Source organism: Microcaecilia unicolor, chromosome 6 (assembly GCF_901765095.1).
Source record: "Microcaecilia unicolor chromosome 6, aMicUni1.1, whole genome shotgun sequence".
Classification (NCBI taxonomy): domain Eukaryota; kingdom Metazoa; phylum Chordata; class Amphibia; order Gymnophiona; family Siphonopidae; genus Microcaecilia; species Microcaecilia unicolor.
This window is the reverse complement of record NC_044036.1, coordinates 67,919,717-67,935,122: the sequence shown is the minus strand read 5'-3', so window position 1 is coordinate 67,935,122 and position 15,406 is coordinate 67,919,717. Positions and strand designations below refer to the sequence as shown.

Sequence of the window (15,406 nt, the reverse complement as noted above, 5' to 3'; positions counted from 1 at the left end):
GGAGGACTTGCAGCTCAACTGCATAGCCTTACAGCCTTCTCTGGGGTGACTCCCAGGTCCACTCCAATCCACTCAGGGCCTCCGCTCTAGGTGCCGCGCGCCATATTCTCTTTACATTTATTTTTCTCCCAGTTACTACTTATGGCTCCAGTACACTTTCTCTTCTTAGTATTGTCCCTTCCTAATCTGTTTCTCCATCTGAAATCACTGTACACTGCAGGAACACATTATCCACCCTCTGTATTCATCATCTCACCATCTCTTTTTTCCCCTTCCTTCTTTTCAGCTCTCAACCTTCAACATTTCCTTCCTTCCATTCATCCATCTCCTTTCTATCTGAGTACTTCTCGCCTTCGTCGCTGTCATCATACCTCTCCTACAATACTCTGTACTCTCTTGCTCCTTCTCCTGCTCTCCACTGGGGACATTAATCCCAATTCTGGTCCTCCACATCAGCTCTCATCCTATTTGTGCAGGTCACACCGTGATATCTCCAATCTAATTTCTGTTCCTCTCCTCCCCCCTTCTTCCCTGCCTTTCTCTGGTGCTCTGTGGAATGCCCACTCAGTCTGTAACAAGCTTTCCTACATCCATGACCTCTTTATCTCTCGTACTCTCCCATCTGCTTGCCCTAACTGAAACTTGGCTTTACCCTGAAGACTCTGCTTCTGTCGCGGCCCTATGCCGTGGAGGTTATCTTTTCTCTAATACTCCTCACCCGGTTGGCCGCGGAGGTGGTGTCAGGCTACTACTTTTACCCTCTTGTAGATTTCAACCTCTTCTTCCACCTCAGTCTCACTGCTTTTCTTCCTTTGAAGTCCACTCCATCCGTCTATTCGCTCCTCTGCCTCTCTGAGTAGCAGTCATTTATCGACCCCCTGATAAGTCCCTTTCTTCCTTTCTCACTGACTTTGATGCCTGGCTTTCCTTCTTTCTTGAACCTTCATCTCCTTCCCTCATTCTTGGGGATTTTAACATTCATGCTAATGATCCCTCTGACTCTTATGCTTCTCAGTTCTTTGCTTTAACATCCTCTTTCAATCTTCAACTGTGCTCCACTGCCCCCACTCACCAGAATGGCCACTGTCTTGATCTTATCCTCTTCTCAAACTGCTCACTCTCCAGTTTCTGTGCCTCAACTCTTCCCCTCTCTGACCATCATCTGATAACTTTCACACTTAAACACCCTCCTCCCAAGTCCCGTCCAATCTTAACCAATACATTTAGGAATCTTCAGGCTATGGACCTTTCTACTCTGTTCTCCAGTGTTTCAAATCTCCTCTCTACCACTATGTTATCCAAGACTGTCAGTGAGGCTCTCTCTTCCTATAATACTATTCTCTCATCTGCTCTAGATACTCTCGCTCCTCCCATTCCCTGTCCTGTAAAACGTACCAAACCACAGCCTTGGCTGACCTCTAGAATCCGCTACCTACGCTCCTGTGCCCACTCTGTCGAACGCCTTTGGATGAAATCCCGTGCCGATGCTGACTTCATACATTTCACATTTTTGCTGACCTCCTTCCAGTCTGCTCTTTTACTTGCCAAACAGGATTACATCCAGTTGACAAATTCTCTTGGCTCAAACCCTCAACGTCTCTTTGCCACACTGAACTCTCTCCTCAAAGTGCCTTCACCTCCAACTCCCCCTTCACTTTCTCCCCAGACTCTGGCTGAGTACTTTCATGATAAGGTTCACAAGATTAAACTTGAATTCTCAACCAGGTCACCTCCACCTCTCCTTCCCTTAGTCCATTCTCTCAACCCTCCAACCCCTGCCTCCTTTTCTTCCTTTTCTGAAATCACTGAAGAAGAAACTACACATCTTCTTTCCTCCTCGAAACTAACTACCTGTTCCTCTGATCCTATTCTCACCCATCTACTTAACACTATCTCTCCTACTGTCGTCCCTATTATCTGTCATATCCTCAATCTTTCACTTTCCACTGCGACTGTTCCTGATGCCTTCAAACATGCCGTAGTCACACCACTCCTTAAAAAACCTTCATTGGACTCTACCTGTCCTTCCAACTATCGCCCCATCTCCCTCCTCCCTTTCCTATTCAAGATACTTGAACATGCTGTTCACCGCCGTTGCCTTGACTTTCTTTCATCTCAAGCTATTCTTGATCCACTTCAATCTGGCTTTCGCCCCCTTCATTCAACTGAAACAGCACTTGCTAAGGTCTCCAATGACCTGTTCCTGGCCAGATCCAAAGGTATGTATTCTATCCTCATCCTTCTCGATCTATCTGCTGCTTTTGACACTGTTGATCACAGCCTACTCCTTGATACGCTGTCCTCACTTGGATTTCAGGGCTCTGTTCTTTCCTGGTTTTCTTCTTATCTCTCCCAGCGTAATTTTAGTGTATACTCTGGTGGATCCTCCTCTACTTCTATCCCACTGTCCGTTGGTGTACCTCAGGGATCTGTCCTGGGAACTCTTCTTTTCTCCATCTATACTTCTTCCCTTGGTACTCTGATCTCATCCCATGGTTTTCAGTATTATCTTTATGCTGATGATTCCCAGATCTACCTCTCCACACCAGAAATCTCAGCAGGAATCCAGGCCAAAGTATCAGCCTGCCTGTCTGACATTGCTGCCTGGATGTCTTACTGCCATCTGAAACTAAATATGACCAAGACTGAGCTTCTTATCTTTCCCCCTAAACCAACCTATCCTCTTCCCCCATTCTCTATTTCTGTGGATAACACTCTTATCCTTCCTGTCTCATCAGCTCGTAACCTTGAGGTCATCTTCGACTCCTCCCTCTCCTTCTCTGCACATATTCAGCAGACTGCTAAAACCTGTCGTTTCTTTCTCTATAATATCAGCAAAATTCGCCCTTTCCTTTCTGAGCACACTACCAGATCCCTGATCCACACTCTTATCACCTCTCGCTTAGACTATTGCAACTTGCTTCTCACAGGTCTCCCACTTAGCCATCTCTCTCCTCTTCAATCTCTTCAAAATTCTGTTGCACGACTAATATTCCGCCAGTGTCGCTATGCTCATATTAGCCCTCTCCTCAAGTCACTTCACTGGTTCCCTATCCGTTTCCGCATACAGTTCAAACTCCTCTTATTGACTTATAAGCAGTGGCATAGGAAGGGGGGGTGGGGGGGGCGGTCCGCCCTGGGTGCACGCCGCTGGGGGGTGTCGGCTCCGCGCTGGTGCACTGCCCTCTCTGCCCCGGAACAGGTTACTTCCTGTTCTGGGACAGAGAGAGCAGTGAACCAGCGCGGAGCCGACACACCCCAGCAACGTGCAGTCTGGGCGGATCGGCCCTCCCGCCCGTCCCTCACCGCAGGTATGCGCTCTGGAGGGGGGGGGTGCGCTCCAGCGGGAGGAGGGTGCGCCGTGCTGCACCAGGGGGGGTGCGCAGCGGCGACCCACCCCGGGTGTCAGCTCCCCTCGCTACGGCTCTGCTTATAAGTGCATTCACTCTGCAGCTCCTCAGTACCTCGCTACACTCCTCCCAGGGAACTCCGTTCACTGGGTAAATCTCTCTTATCTGCACCCTTCTCCTCTACCAGTAACTCCAGACTCAATTACTTTTATCTTGCTGCACCATATGCCTGGAATAGACTTCCTGAGCCTGTACATCAAGCTCCATCTCTGGCCGTCTTCAAATCTAAGCTAAAAGCTCACCTTTTTGATGCTACTTTTAACTCCTAACCCTTATTCACTTGTTCAAAACCCTTATTTTATCATCCTCACTTTTAATATTCCCTTCTTATTTGTCCTGTTTGTCTATCCTAATTAGATTGTAAGCTCTGTCGAGCAGGGGCTGTCTTTTCATGTTCCAGTGAACAGTGCTGCGTACGTCTAGTAGCGCTATAGAAAGTAGTAGTAGTAGTTAACTGGCTATGGTGTAGCTACCAGAGCCCAGGCACGGCCCCATTGAATTTCCAGCTGAATATTGACCCCACTTGTTTATATATGTGTTAAAATGAAAACTATGGAGATGAGGGGAAAAAGACACAGAAAAACTCAATAGCAAAAACTAGAAAAGTAGAAATCTCACTCAAAAACTGGCCTTATGTTAAAAACAGACCATAAAGAGGCCTGTTTACTGAAGTTTGCTAAATGTTTGCACATACCACATTACATAAATTTTTGCACATATGTTAAGTGGAAAGGCTGTGTACTACTGAACAGGGGCGTAGGCAGACCTGCCATTTTGGGTGGGCCCAGAGTTAACCTGGGTGGGCCCTTCCAACCCCCATCCCTACCCCTGTACATGCATACAATATAGTTTGTTTGTTTTTTTAAATGACCCAGCGTCTGCCCATTTCTCTCTGAACCTCCTCTCCGGTTCTGCCTCAGAGCCATTGGCCATTGCAATTCCTATAGGCAACCTGCACTGCCCTGCAGGCTTCTCTCTACCATGTCCCCGCCAAAGAAACAAGAATTGACATCACTGAGGGCAGGACATGATAGAGAGAAGCCTGCAGGGCTGGCACAGGATGCCTATAGGAATTGCTGCCGGCAGTAGCTCCAAGGTAGACCAGGAGGGGGTGGTTCTAGAGAGAGATGAGCAGATGCTAGGCCACGAGTAGAGAGTAGTGAGGTGCTGCCACTGAAGAGTTTTGGGGGCCTCATGGGCTGTTGACTGGGTGGGCCAGAGGCAAGAATGGGTGGGCCTGTGCCCACCCAGGCCACCCTTGGCTACGCCACTGCTGCTGAAGGGGGGGAGGGGGGATATCCGGCATGTCTCCATGTAGTTACCACACAGAAAAGTTCTTTACCATGCGTTAAGTCAAGTGCATTCACAATTGGTACGTGCACCTGAACTAACCCCCAGATTCTATATAGGGTCCCCAAATCTGGGTGTGCAGAGCAGATGTACTGTGCAAATTAATGAGCTAATGAGGTGTCAATCAATTATCGACATTAATTGACACTAATTTGGATTTACATGCGCACCTGCCTGCTCGCTATTCTATAATGCTGTGGGCCTAAATTGGCTCATGCACAACCCAAGAGGGGGCAAAGCCATAGGAGGGGCAGGGTAAGTCGGGGAGATCCCAAAATTTAGGTGTAGCGTTACAGAATACTAGTGTTATGCGCCCAACTTCCATTCTAGGATTTACACCAGGTTTCAGCAGCTGTAAATCCTTGTGCCCAAAGTTGGGCATGGGAACCTACACTGAGCGCTGTTCTATGAAGGGCGCTCAGCCTGGAGTACCATTTAAAGAATAGCGTTTAGGGCCCCTTTTACAAAGGCGTGTTAGCGCTTTTAGAGTGCACTAAAAATAAGCATGCACTAAATGTTGGAGACGGTTATAAATTTCTATGGACGTCTCTAACATTTAGCATGCCTGTACATTTAGCGAGCCTGTACGTCTAGCCCCGTATTTGGCCGTTTTAAAGTCCAAACTCAAAACCCACCTCACTTGCCCTGTCCTTTATCCTCACCGCTTTATTCCCTTACCCTTAATTGTTCTGTCTTAAGTGTACAGTCTTATCTAGATTGTAAGCTCTTCGAGCAGGGACTGTCTTTGTGTATGGTGTACAGTACTGCGTATGCCTTGTAGTGCTATAGAAATGATAAGTAGTAGTAGTAGTAGTAGTAGCATGCACTAAAAACGCTAGCGCACCTTTGTAAAAGACCCCCCCCCCCCCGTAGTGTGGATTTTTCATGGCACCTAAATTTGACAGTCATTTGCTGAATCTGGCCCTAACTGCACCAGTGATGGCACATAATAAATTTTAGTCCATGCCTACTTTCCACCCATAACCCACCCATTTCCTGTCCCATCCTATAGCATGCAGTTAGATTGCAAATTAATACACAGTGAAGCCATTGCAGTAAAGGCTACCACGCTTGTCTCCTTTTCAATTTCAAACTCTCACACCTCCCAAAAGCATGCACAAAACGTTTTTGGTATAGGACATGAAATGTACCATTTGTAAAAGACTGCACTACTATCACACATTAGCACCAGTCTGGTATAATCATCCATCTCACAGAAAAAATAATATGTGCATACTGACAATCTCTACTTTTAAATTTTGGGATATTTCTATTAAAAACTGTTTGTATAAAGATACTGATTAGCAAGCACAGAAAATAGCAGAAACATTTTGACCAAAACAGCTTGACTTAGGAGGTCTTACTAAAATGTGTTGTTTTGTGCTTAGTGCATTATAACACTGAAAGCCCCTATTACCAAGCTGCGGCAAAAGGGGGCCTGCACTGGCATCGGTGCATGTTTTTCATGCACACAGAGCCTTTTACTACAGCGGGTAAAAGGGAAGTCTCTCTTTCCTGCAGGAAACGGCCATGCGGCAAGTAAAGCACTTGCTGCATGGCCATGTCGGGGGAGCCCTTACTGCCACCCATTGAGGTGGCGGTAAGTGCTCTCATGCTAACTTGGCAGTAACAGGGCAGCACGCGGCACTGTCCGATTACTGCCGGGTACACACCGGCGCTACAAAACTAAATATATATTTGTAGAACCGGATATGACGGTGCACTAGGGGTGGGAAGTACAACTGGGTTGCTGCGGTAGCCCAGCGGTACTTCTTGTTTAGCAAGCGGTAAGCCCATGTTGGGCTTACTGCTGCTTAGTAAAAGGGGCCTTGAATTTTAATGTACAGCATGCCCAAAACTAACACTAAATGAAGAAGGAAGAGTGTTCCCACAATTTTTTATTGCAGGTTGTGTGTTAACGTTTGGATCAATGTGCGCTACCTGCTCCGAGTTAATGCGGGAGCACTTACTGCTTCCTATTTAGGAGGCACTAAGGGGGCCTTTTAAAAAGCTGCGGAAGCATTTTTAGCTCATGGTAAAAATCAGCTGTCGGTAAATTCTGAGATGCCCATAGGAATATAAATGTATTTGCTAGGCATACATAACTATTTAATGGTGAAGGGTTTCACCGAGTCTCCAGTATGAACTCTACTAAAGTTAGAAAGCTAAGTACTCAATTGAAGACTAATAATAACGATGCAATCTCTACATAATCTATAAATAGTGAGATTATATATAAAAGAAAAAAGGAAAAATAGATAAAAAAGAAAAATAAAAACTTTGAAAAAAACTTACATTCAAATTAATGAGGATTGCAGTGTTGCCCCTTGAATCATGCTTGGCTCAGTTTAGCCATTACGGAAGCACTCACGCTGATCTGACGATCCTATTGAAAAAAATCGCCTAACTAGACCACAATGTTTTGATTAGTGTTTATCTGATGTGAAGCTGAGTATAATGAAGTAGTTCATAGGAATATAATGGGCATCTCAGCGTTTACCGCCAGCTAATTTTTACCATGAGCTAAAAATGCTAGCGAGGCTTTGTAAAAGACCCCCTAAGTGCTCCCGTGTTAACAGTGCTTAGCCAGTTTGCGCATGGTAAGTATAGCCTGCTAGCTGGCTAACGCTTTCATGCCCACACTCCACCCATGCTTCACCTCGAGTGAAAAATTCACCAACACATGCTTTCATGCATAGAAACAGGCAAACTACCACAAAGCCCTGTTTCTGCATGTTAACCCGGTGTTAACAGCTTAACATCCTTTAGTAAAAGGACCCCTTAATATTATATAATGTGTGCTTAGTGGTGCACATATCAGGGAGTAGGAAAGGTAGGCTCCTCCAAGAAACCGGGGTAGACGTATGTTGAAAAACAGTGAAAAACTCGACTCGACACAGCTGTGCTTCGGCACAAAATGCGCCTTCCTCAGGAGTCGTACAGTGTGTAGCTGATTTTGTGTATTCGATTATCTGTAAAGTATCGGTGTTATGTAATATCAATGAAGTGATTTGCTGGAGCGATTCGCACACAACGGAGATCCCTTTTGGCAGAGACATTGGATAATATCCATATCTGATATTACATAACACCGATACTTTACAGATAATTGAATACACAAAATCAGCTACACACTATAAAACTCCTGAGGAAGGCGCATTTTGCTCCGAAACATAGCTGTGTCGAGTTTTTCACTGTTTTTCTTGGAATAAAGGTTTGATTTTCAACATACGTCTACCCCGGTTTCTTGGAGGAGCCTATCTTTCCTACTCCCTGCTTTGTGCTTTTCCTTGCGTAGGATTTTAGCGTACCTCCAACTTCTTGGTGGCATTTTTCCTAGTGGTGCACATAGCCACTTTTAGTGGTTTAGTGTAGCTCGGTCAGAGAAAGCTCTATTAGTCACACGTTTTTTTATTCTCATGGTGGTCACTCTTTCTGGTTAATAAAATAGATGGTGAAAGAAGATACATATGTGTGAGTGTGTATATATCGTATATATTGCGGCTGTAAGCGGCTCTCACCCACGAACTGAAGTAACCCTGGATATTCAATGCCAGGGCATGTGTAGCTCCTGGCACTAAATATCAAGGTATGAGTGCTGACCTGGAAGTTAACTGGATACTATTCAGACTGGTGCCTGGTTAACAGCGCATAAAGTTAGGACAGCCTTTTTCCTGTCCTAACCTTACGCACTTGCTTAGCTGCTTAGCAGATTAAATATCACTGCCTAAGTGCTGGCTCCGCCCTAGCTCTGCCTACAGACTGCTCCTAGCCTAACTGGTTAGGGAATGGCTGGTTAGTGAGGATATTAAATGGTACTATCTGGTTACGGGCTTCTGAATACTGGCAGGTGGACAACTCAGGCAGGCTCCTGCATGGTTAAACCCTTTTGAGTATCAACCCCTTTTGATCTTTCAAATATTTTTTTTTAAGTTGCCAAGAAAAACAACAAAACAATACCTAAAAATTTACATTCAAATACATCAAAGCGACTCCTTTGTTTATAGTTTGGACTTACAGTGGAACCCCGTTATAACGCACCCCACAATAATGTGAATCCGCTTATAACTCGACTCATGTCTTGGCTCCCTTTTTTTTTTAACCAACATTTCCTCTGTTGGCAATGCCCTCTCCCCGCACCTGCTTGAAAACCACTCCAGCCAGTGTCTAGCTATGCCAGGGTGGATCCCACCCCCTTTCCTGCATGAAAACCATTCCTGCCAACCTCTAGCTATGATGGGGTGGGCCTGGGCTCACCTCCGGATGAACTCTGCCTGTGCCAGTGTAAAAACAAATTCAGGTGGACTCTTTCAATGCAGCTTAAGTTGCTTCTGGTGCCAGTGTAAAAACAACCTCAGGTGCAGTGGCGTACCAAAGGGGGGGGGGCGGTGGGGGCGGTCCGCCCCAGGTGCACGCCGCTGGGGGGTGCCGTGGCACGCGCCTGCTCCTCCGAGTTCGCTAAACTTTGTTCGTTTGCTGCAGCTCCCTCTGCCCCGGAACAGGTTACTTCCTGGGGCAGAGGGAGCTGCAGCGAACGAACGAAGTTTAGCAAACTCAGAGGAGCAGACACGCGCCGTGGCACCCCCCCCCAGCGGCTTGCACCCGGGGGGGGTGTCATTTCGCCGGAGGGGGGAGGTGTCATCTAGTGGGGGGGGGGGGGCGCATCGGCGCTCCGCCCCGGGTGCCATCCAGGCCAGGAACGCCACTGCTCAGGTGCACTCTTTCAATGCGGATTAGGCCGTACCCAGTGCCAGTGTGAAAACAACCACTGGTGGACTCTGTATACGCACCTTAGGCTGCTCCCAGTGCCGGTGTGAAAATAAGTTTGGGTGAACTCTGTCTACAACTTGGGGTGAGCACTGTCCACAGAGAAACTCTCTCGTAAGCGGAAGTCTTTCATTACTCAAGAAAAGTTATCTGCTCTCGATCAATTGAAGTCTGGTAAGCAACAAACTCAGCTGGCCAATGAGCTAGGCATTAATGAATCTACTCTAAGAGGGAGAAGAAAAAAGAAGAAAAACTGAGAGGTTTGTCCTGTATTCTGGTAGAGGAAGCAGAATTATATAGGAAAAATGTTAAGTGGCTGGTGATGAAAACTTGGATTCAGCGAAATATCAATGGTTCATTCAAGCTCGAGCACAGGAAGTCCCTATTTTTGGCCCCATCATGAAAATGAAAGTGGAAAAAACTGACTGACAGCTAAATGGCTAAGAGTCAATGTTCAAAGCTAGTTACCAATGACTTGACAGATTTAAGAAAAGACATCAGTCAAGTCCTTGTCTGAGGTGACATCCGATTGGCTGACAAGAATTCAGCACATTCGTACCCAAGAGAACTTTAAAAACTGCTGGATGGAGGGTACAGTGAGGATCAAGTGTACAGTTGTGATGAAACAGGACTGTGTTTCAAAATGTTACCAGATCGTGCACTAGCAGCCAAAGATGATGTACACAAACAGGAAGGCTTTAAACAAAGAAGGGACAGAAAAGTGACCATTCCTTTTTGTGTGAATAAATCTGTCAGTCATAAAGTGAATCTCAATACTATTCTTATACTGCAGAAGCTAAAACAAAACAGTCACCAAATCATCCAAAAGAATGTTTTAAATTTTTGAAAATGTGCTCACGTGTCCTCTGATGGACTATCACAGACCTCTGGCCTTTAATTATGTCCTCAGGCATCTAATCGTTGCACATTCCACAATTATTTATGGAGCCAACTCATACATTGTGCTTTTTGAATTAAGAAAAAAGTAATTAACTTGATGAAGTGTAGAGTATTGGGTCATAAAGTAAAACCAGTCATGGGCTTGATGGACCTTCGATCTGTCCCAGTATGGCAACACTTATGTTCTTATTGTTCTTTGTGTGAGTATGAAATATTTGCCTTTTGAATACACAAACAGCAGGAATGCTTGGGTGAACTCTTCAATCTTTACAGACTGGTTTAATAAATCCTTTGTTCCAGCTGTTAGAGCTCATCTACATAAACAAACAAGAGAAAAAGGCCCTTCTTCTTCTGGATAACTGCCCAGCAGAAGAGCATGTGAGCCATGATGGTAAAATAAAAGTGTCTTATCTACCAAAGAATACAAGTTCGGAGATCCAACCCCTGGACCAGGGCAGATAAAGGGGTTTGGATCCATATTCCTTTCATTGACAATTAATGAGGATAATGATGCCCAAGAGGACAATTTTTTGGCTTTTCTCCAGAGGATGTACATTTAAAAAATTTGAACATGTGCATAATAATATCCTAAACTGGGTTTCATTTGATAATGAGTGCCCCACTTACAAGCATAAGAATATAACTGAAGAAGTTGTGGCAAATGTGCAGCGAAAAGTCATAGCCACACCACTGGACAACACTGACAATGAGGAAATGGTGATGATGTTCCTCCTGCTCCTCCATCAGAAGTGTCAGAGGCTATAGAACATCTTGAGGCAAGTATGAGATGGCTAGAAACTCAGAATGTGGACAGCATCAAAATTTTACAGCTACAAAACACTCTTGATTTTGCAAGAAGCCAACAGTTTGCATTAAGAAAACAGACCACACTAGATAGGTTGCTGTACTAGTTCCAGGGGCGTAGCTACGTGGGGCCATGGGGGAATGGGCCCCCCCCAAGATTTGGCCCTGGCCCCCCCTTCCGCCACCAACCCTCACCCTCCCCCGCTGCCGTCAGGTACCTGTGCTGGCGGGGGTCCCCAACCCCCGCCAGCTGAAGTCCTCTTCAGTGGCGGTCTCTGGGCCGGTGCGTTGCTGCTGCAGCTGATGTGGAAGGATTCTGTTTCTGTGTGAGTCGTCCTGACATCCTGCACGCTACAGCCAGGAGACCGCGACTGAAGAGGACTTCGGCTGGCGGGGGTTGGGGACCCCCACCAGCACAGGTACCTGACGGCGGCGGTGGGAAGGGGGGTCGAAAGGGGAGGGTCGCCGAGGGGGAGGGTCAAAAAAGTGGTGGTGGTGGCGGGGGTCAAAGGTGGTGGTGGGGGGTCAGCGGCGCGGGGGGGGGGGCTAAAATGTGCCCCCTCACCTCGGGCTCTGGACCCCCCTCCCGCCGAAGTCTGGCTACGCCCCTGACTAGTACAGTACTGTGCAGTATTGTATGTTTTAATAATGTTGTATATATACAGTAGTTCAGCCATAATGCTCAATGCTGTGTGAATGCCTTGGTTTCTAGCAAATAAATCTTTTGCAACTGATCAAGTTTTGCTTCATTTGTGTTACTGTTCCATTGACCCCGATATAACACGACCCTGCATTTAACGAAATTATGTTTTATGGATCCCAAACATCGCATTATAACGAGGTTCCACTGTAATTGGTTTATGAGCAGCAACTTTAATAGCTGGCAAAAAAATAAAAATGAAATTTAGATAAAAGCAAACAATAATCCCATTTCTTGATTCTCCTCCTGAGTTCCAATCTGCAAAAAAGAACCCTTCCCAATCCTATGGCACCACTATACCCAAAACTTCACTTACGTTTGATACCCTGTCTGATATTCTAATATACAAAAATCAACTTCTTTCTGCTTTGATATAGTCAAAACCACATCAGCAATAAACAACTTTAATGGGCCACCCCAAAAGATTCATAATACCCAGCTAACATCCTTATCTACAGTTGGCCTGCTATGCTCTGGCTCTACCTATCAGAGGGCCTTGAACTTCATATTGGAAAGTTAGGAGGCTATGAGAGGGTGACAGGCCTACTGTTTTTGCTGATTAGGGTGGGAGCCCGGATATAAGACAGGCTGTGTGTGTTTTGCAGATCAAGTTGCAAGGGACAGGATCAGAGATATGAAGTGTGTGCGTTTTTTTGTTTGTTGCTGATCAGAGCAGAAGGATGGAATAAAGAAAAAAACATCAGGGGGTAGGGGTGTGTGTGTGTGTGTATGTATATATATATATATATGCAAATTTGTGCATGCCTTCTATATAAGTACACCCCTGTTTTATATAACACTCATGTACATCGCTGCTCCACCCTAGTTCACCCAACCTATATACACTCAGGTCACATAAAAGTAAGCATCTTACAACGTGCCTACTTTCTGCGCGTATAAAAATTTACAAAAGCCTGTTTCCACATGCAAAACATGCTTTTAGGTGAAAATGCATTACCACCAAATTGCCTTCCGAATTCGTGGTAACCTTTGAAAGCACCACAATCGCATAGCCCGTGTACCTTTGATGTTTCTGTTCAATCCTCTTACTCGTTTCCCTCTGCTCTGTGAAGGGCCCCCTGGAGCGACAGCTCTCTTCCCCTGTCCCACAGAGCGCATACCTCTAGTCCGCCAGGCTGATAGTAACTACGGACCATCTGTTGTCTAACGAATGAATGACTCGTGCGAGTCTGCCACCCCCAGACCAAAAGAAAAACAAAGCCCGAAAACCTCTTTTCAACGGGGCCAAAAAGTCCATGTCCTCGCTCCAAGCAGCATCCTCCTGTCCGTCTCCCTGTGTCTCCCCATACGGGATGGGCTAAACCTCTTCGTCCATGCCTGCAGTTAACGGGACGGGACGAGTTCCTTCATCCCTGCCTGCAGTTAACGGGACGAGACGAACCCGTCCATACTTCCTCCCCGTACCCGGGACAGAGTCCCTCCACCCCGTACACGGGAACGACCGCGCCCCGCAGCCCCTCCCTTGTCTGTATCCCGAACCGAGACCCTTCGTCCTTCCGTCCCAGAACTCGGCACAGACGAAAGGACCAACTTCTCCCATCGTTCCCTTTCTCCTCCCTCGCCACAGACTAGACTGAATTCCTCCTTCCCCCCCCCCCCCCCATCCCATCCCGCGTGGCTCCCAGAAAGCCGGTCCCGCTCTTCTTGCCAGCTTCCGCGCTCACCTTGACGCTGTGCCGCTGTAATGTTGCGCGCGCTGGGCCGAGCACATTCGTGTCCCCGGGGAGGAACGCGGCCGCGGGCTTCTCTCAGCTCGCGCCAGGCCTCGGCTCGGCCGGAGGTAAGTGACGCACGCTTTGCCCTCGCGCCTCTCTCCCAGGGCCCGGCTCGAGGCGGGGGCTCTTCCTCGGGACGTGAGAAATCAGTGGAGCACGAGAGGAAAAGTTCCTCGGGCTCGCGGCTGATTAAAATAGATAACAATGCGAGGAAAGAGCGAGGGGCGCATCTGTTTATGCAATCGCGCCGAGATTCACCCCTCCGTTCCTTAGTTGGGAATTCGAGATGAGGGCTTTTTGTTTGATATAAATCAGTTTTATCTGAAGACAACAGAGCTAGATAAAAAAAAAAGAAAGAAATATAAATAGAGATGGTAATCGGCTCTGAGTCTGAACTAGACTAATCCTGGGTAGTTTCTGGGAACATAATGGCTCTATTTAGGATACTGGTGTACCGGACATCAGAAAACAATCCGCCTGTCAGAACAAAAATATACACCATAAGTTCCTGTACACAATTCAGGAATTTTGTATGCCACTCTGATGCACACACCCTTCTTTCTGTATTAAATCTCACCGTTTTCTCAATATTTTTAACAAGAAAATTTGTTGGCTCCCTTCTTTGGGACACTCAGATGTCGTCCAGTTGCTTTTCTTTATCATAGGGCTGTATGCAGTGTCTTCACTTTTGAGGAAAATAGTGTGGCTGTCTGGACTATCTCGTCCTTTATTGCCAAATCTCTACTGTGGGGTTTTCACCTTGCTGTGCGGATTACCTGCACACAGCCTTCTTGAACATACCCAAGACTCAAATCCAACCTGAAGACTCAGCTCTTTCAGACCACTTTTAAGACTCATGCCTGAATTCTTCCTGTCTGTGGTTGCCTTTAGGGGCTCAACTGAATCTGAAACAGAGTTGGGATGTGGCACCATCAAATTAGCAACAGATCTGCACTTTGGCACCTACCAGAACCTTGTAACATGGACTCTAAATCTGGCCATTAGGTGTCACCCTTAATCAATGGCCACAATATCTTCTCCCCACTTTCCCTCGAGCCTCGGAACATTGCTTCCTCAACATCCCCAGCCATCCCGGTATGCAGAAGACAACATCCAGTAATTAAATCAGGGGCTTTCTGCATGTAAGCATGCAACACTTGCCTCCAAGTCATCAACAAATATTTGCTCTGAAGGAGGTCCCCTGATAAAGGAGAGTGGCAAGAGAAACAACCAGGAGCAAATGCAGGTTTTGTCTTCCTTTCTCGGGAAGGTTGACCTGGCAGATGCAGGTAGGGTTTTCTAAACCTGCTCTAGGGATCTCACAGGCACTTAACTTTTTAAGATATCTCCACCTGAGATAAATATGCATTTACTGAACCTCCAGTGTGCACATATTTATCTTACTATTAATGTTCATCATAGATATCTTGCAACCTGACTGGCTATGGATCCCCAAGACAGATTTAGACAGCCCTAGTCTAAAGTCTTCCTCAGTAGGAGAACAGAGCAGTATGTATACAGATTATGTCAGGAGGGGGAGCAGCTCCCATGCTTCCTTCTGTCCATAGGAGCCAACTTTTCAAAATGATAGGGGGTGCTAAACCCATTGGAAATTACCCCTCCCTGGACAAAGTCAATGAGTTTGCTCAATATTGGGGGTACTCAAGTACCCACAGAGCTAGCTCCTATGCTTCTGTCTGTCTCTGTCTTTAAGTGAGATGGGTCTGGTGCATCATGAC

The 15,406-nt window shown here is 46.4% G+C and overlaps 1 protein-coding gene across 3 annotated transcripts in view; it reads right to left on the bottom strand.

Moving 5' to 3' along the window:
- LRRC8C (leucine rich repeat containing 8 VRAC subunit C) overlaps positions 1 to 13,694 on the bottom strand; it is a 51,394-nt gene extending 37,700 nt beyond the window's left edge. The window contains exon 1 of one of the 3 annotated variants that reach the window (XM_030206111.1): positions 13,617 to 13,694. The gene's annotated coding sequence lies outside the window, so the exon portion shown is untranslated. Of the gene's footprint in view, positions 1 to 12,953; positions 13,032 to 13,052; positions 13,182 to 13,616 lie in introns of those variants that run through there. The other 2 variants (XM_030206113.1, XM_030206112.1) reach the window with 2 other exon arrangements.
- Positions 13,695 to 15,406: the final 1,712 nt, after the last annotated feature.